General features: G+C 37.4%; 1 long non-coding RNA gene across 1 annotated transcript in view; it reads right to left on the minus strand.

The window, feature by feature from the left end:
• The window catches only part of LOC106726219, a 14,168-nt gene extending 11,867 nt beyond the window's left edge, over window positions 1–2,301 (minus strand). The window contains exon 1 of the long non-coding RNA XR_001362245.1: window positions 2,166–2,301. This is a non-coding gene — a long non-coding RNA (uncharacterized LOC106726219). The remainder of the gene's footprint in view (window positions 1–2,165) is intronic.
• Window positions 2,302–5,093: the final 2,792 nt, after the last annotated feature.

Genomic DNA, 5,093 nt, shown 5'->3' on the forward strand with positions numbered 1-5,093 from the left:
GGGGATGTGCCTGCAACCAAGGTACATGCCCTTGACCGAAATCAAACCTGGGACCCTTCAGTCCATAGGCCGATGCTCTATCCACTGAGCCAAACTGGTTAGGGCTATAATACATATTGTGTATACATATACATACATACATATATACCCTGCTGCATGCATTCATCCACATAATCTAATCTAAACCACTATGGGACTGTGAACTCGACCTCCTGTCTCCTTCTGTTGGGTTCTAATTCTCATCTTTCTGTTTGTGCATTGCTGCAGACCCTCCTCTCAGAGTGAAATGGATCCCATCCAGTTTGCACTGTTTAGTTTGGGAAATGGAACTGTAAATATTTGTTCAGTCAGTCATTTATTCAACCACACATTCATTCAACATACAGTAATCAAGCACCCACAATAGAATGCCATATTGAATCCGATGGAAGAGAAAAGATGGGTAAAGAAAGGAGGGGTTAAAAAAAGAAGAAAAAAAGAAAGGAGGGGTTCAGAGCTTTAGAAACTTAAAATCCAGCTGGATGTACAATGCTTAACATGAAACAAAACGTTCCCAAATGCACAATTCTCATCAGAAGAACAGCAAATTAGAGCAGAAAGCTAAAGCCTCGCAGTGTACACCAATGCTGCTGTTTCAGCAGAATGAGCAGAAGGAAGAAGCCACTGTGGTTAAAAGAAACTGCTGGCTTACGGACTTTTTGAAATTACAATTTGCATGCTCTTCTAACAGTGTTAGTTCTGCTTAGATGGCAGAGTGGCTTTCATGAAAATTTGAGCTCAGCCTTGCTTTAAGCCTGTTTAAAAAAAAAGAGGTCAGGTAAAATGACTGTAGTAACTGCACCAAGCTAGTTAAAAACCACAGTGTCTTTCAGATGAAACAAAAAAACCACATACTGGAAATTTTTTGCCCGCTAAAAACCCCTCGAAGTTGTCTCAGAAACACACATACAGGCAATTTCCTCTTTTCTCTTTAGGACTGTCCTCAAAGGAAACAGCTTCCCAAATCTGCAGGGTTAGACCAGTGGGGCAGTTTAGCAGCCGGGGTTAATTCTGAATTGAGCAGTAAGTGCTCCCTGAGTAGTAAAGTAGCCCATGGTCAGGGAGAACCTGGGCGTGCCAGGGTCTGACTAAACTGCAGGTGCCTTGAAAAGGAGTTATTCTGATTCACCTGAGTCTACACAAACTCATAAGGCAACTAGGAACAAGGTCCCACTAACAGCCGGTTGTTGTTTTCTGTCGATTTGGTTTTAGATTGTGGCAAAAGGGGAAGATGAGAACTGAGACAAGGCAAAATAATAAGGGAAGTAACTTATTTCTTAAACTCCCTAATGTGGTTATATTTGGGATCAGGGACTTAATCCTTATGTAGCTCTTCCAAATCTCTTCCTATAGTGCTGCAACTTATAACTGAACTCTACACTGAATATTCTTATCGTTCAGTACATTTTAAACAACCTTGGAACAGAAATGAGTAATGACTGAATACTTTTTTGTAAAAACCCCTGCCCTATGTTTCGTTAGAATGTCTACATAAAAGCTGAGTAACTTCATCAGTGTTCATTTCACATCAGGTAAGGGCAGAAAACAGGAGTCTTTTTGTCCTGTATGTTGATAAACATGGTCTATGTGTGTAATCAATGATATTTTTAATTCACAAATCAAATGTATACTGAATGTACCCAGGGAGGAATTTATATACGAATTTCGTGAAGAACAGCAAGTATTAAGATAATGAAGGGAGAGTATTAGTGTGTACAGAGGAGAGATATGATCACCTATTTCTCGGTGGTATAAAATATGATAAATGAACCTCAAAAATAGAGTGATACAGGTACAGGAGTCCCCCCTTATCCACAGAGGAGATGTTCCAAAACCCCCCGTGGATGCATGAAACCACAGATAGCACCGAACCCTGTGTAAAGTGTTTTTTCCTACATGTACATATTTATGCTAAAGTATCATTTATAAATTAAGCACAATAAGAAATTGACAATAACTAATAATAAAATAGAACCATCATGACAATATAATAATAAACGTTATATGAATGTTGTCTGTCTCGCAAAACATTTTATTGTACTGTACTCACCTTTCCACTTAAAGGAAGTATTTTACAGCAGTTATATGAATGTTGTCTGTCTCACAAAACATTTTATTGTACTCACCTTTCCACTTAAAGGAAGTATTTTACAGCTTCTCTGGAATTGTCAGCTTCACTACTCTTGCACTTTGAACCATTACTAAGTAAAATAAGGGTTCCTTGAACATAAGCTCTGTGATATAGCTACAGTCCATCTGATAACCAATTTGGTTACTAAGTGAATAACAGGGAGGAGTGTACACAGCATGGAGATGAAGGATGTTGGGATGAGTCACGTCCTGGCCTGCCTGAGACTCGCACAATTTTATCACAATACTCAGAATGGCACATAATTTAAGCTTATGAATTGTGGAATTTTCCATTTATTTTCAAACCACAGTTCTCTCTGAGCAACAAACCACAGGAAGCTAAACTGAGGATGAGAAGGACTACTGTATTCATGTTCTATTGAAGTTAGACAATGCTTTTCTAGGAATTGGTTCTGTTTTTCCTTGTACGCTTCTGTGCCAAAATTCAAGAGGAAATACTAATTGTCTTCATTTGAAAACATTTGCAAGGTGAACCTGGCATGCTGGATGTGAACCTGAGAGAGCTGTGCCTCAGTCTCATAAGCTTGCAGTTCCTAGTTTTCATATTTCCCAAATCATAGAAGAACTGCCATTCCTGGGGGATCCTTACTTCTCACATAATGCTCCATTTTATTCTATTTGCTTATTCATTGCTGCTGGATGAAATCAGGCAGTCACATGATGTACTCTATCTTGAAAATCCTTTAAGCTGATGCTTCAAATTCTATAAATTATGTCCAGATTTAATATTAATTCTCTAAGTTTGTCTGAATGCTAGAAAAGTCCTCTCCTTGTATTAAAGAGGTGATATTATAAACAAGTGGGGAAAGGACAGACTATTAATAAATGATGTTAAAAATATCAGTGGTGCCCAGCAGGCACGGCTCAGTGGTTGAGTGTCAACCTATGAACCAGGAAGTCACGGTTCAATTCCCAGTCAGGGCACATGCCCGGGTTGTGGGCTCAACCCCCAGTGTGGGGCATGCAGGAGGCAACTGATCAATGATTCTCCCTTATCATTGATGTTTCTATCTCTCTCTCCCTCTCCCTTCCTCTCTGAAATTAGTAAAAATATATTTGGCCCTAGCCAGTTTGGCTCAGCAGATAGAGCATCGGCCTGCGGACCAAAGGATCACGGGTTCGATTTCGATCAAGGGCACATACCTTGATTGCAGGCTCCTCCCTGACCCCAGGCCTGGTCAGGGCGCATGCAGGAGGCAAGCAATTGATGTGTTTCTCTCAGACTGATATTTCTTTCTGTCTTTCCCTCTCTCTTCCATTCTCTCTAAAAATCAATGGAAAAATATCCTTGGGTGAGGATTTTTTTAAAAAGCCTTACAAATAAAAAATAATAAAAATATATTTTAAAAAATACATCAGTGGTGACTATCTAAGAGCAGTAGGGTTTCAGGTGACTTTAAATATATTTCTTCATATTTTAAATAATTGCTTGAATTTTAATAATGATCATGAATTGTTTATATAATCAGAAAGTTATTTCCATTATAAAATTTACAGTATTGGAAAAAATGGTTTCCTATAAATAAGTAAATAAAATGAGATCTTTACCTATTACTCTCTTTACAAATGTAATAGAACGGATAAAGCCTAAAATATATGAAGCAAACTTTTACTAATAGAAGGAAATATAGAGATTATCTTCATGACCTTGAGTTCAGCAGAATTTCTTAAAACAAGGCAGAAAGCGCATGCAACATAAATGGCAAGGTTTATAAATTTGCTTATAATTTAAAAAAAATTTTTTATTGATTTCAGAGTGGAAGAGAGAGATAGAAACATCATTGATGAGAGAGAATCATTGATCGGCTGCCCCCTGATAGGGATCAACCCTGCAACCCAGGCATGTGCCCTTGACTGGAATTAAACCTGGGACCCTTCAGTCCACAGGCCAACGCTCCATCTCCTGGGCCAAACAGGCTAGGGCTGCTTATAAATTTTAAATGACACCAAAATTAATGCTTAACTTTAAATTTTGATTTAAAAACAAGCCACAGATGAGAATATATTTGTAATATGTATTAAGTATCTAAACTACAAGAGTTAATATTACTAAGCAATAAAACAAAGCCCCAAATTTTTTAAAAATGGGCAAAAATATGAAGAGAAAGGGGAAACAAAATTCACAAAAATATGCTCCTCATTATACTTAGAGGAGTACAAATTAAAGTAGATACCACCTTATATCCCTCTGATTATCTACAAAATGCTTAACCTGAAAATATGCAGAATAGATACAGAAAATATGAACTTGTATGGAGTAAAAACAAATGCAACTATTTTTTTAAAATATATTTTATTGATTTTTTTACAGAGAGGAAGGGAGAGAGATAGAGAGTCAGAAACATCGATGAGAGAGAAACATCGAGAAACATCGATCAGCTGCCTCCTGCACACCCCCTACTGGGGATGTGCCCCCAACCAAGGTACATGCCCTTGACCGGAATTGAACCTGGGACCTTTCAGTCTGCAGGCCGACGCTCCATCCACTGAGCCAAACCAGTCAGGGCTAAATGCAACTATTTTGATATCAATGCACAATACAATAAAACTAAAAATTTATGTTCCTCATGACCTTGAAAGTCCTCATCTGGAGAAGCTTGCAAATATGTGCACAGGAGACAGCTACACAAAGTTGGGAACAATCTAAAATCCATTAGAAGGGGGGATGAAAAATAAAGGACATCATATCCCCAAGGTCATTAAAAGAGCAGTTTTAAAAAATGAACTAAGTCTCTATGTAAATTAACATTATTAATATAGATCACAAAAACATACCATTGGAAGGGAAAAAACAGATTGCAGAAATATTTAAACACTATGATACAAATTATTTTAAATTTAAAAAACACTATTGAAAATATGCAGAATAGATGCATATTTAAATTAAATTATTTAATTTTTTA

The sequence above is a fragment of the Myotis brandtii genome, unplaced genomic scaffold (assembly GCF_000412655.1).
Source record: "Myotis brandtii unplaced genomic scaffold, ASM41265v1 scaffold240, whole genome shotgun sequence".
NCBI lineage: Eukaryota > Metazoa > Chordata > Mammalia > Chiroptera > Vespertilionidae > Myotis > Myotis brandtii.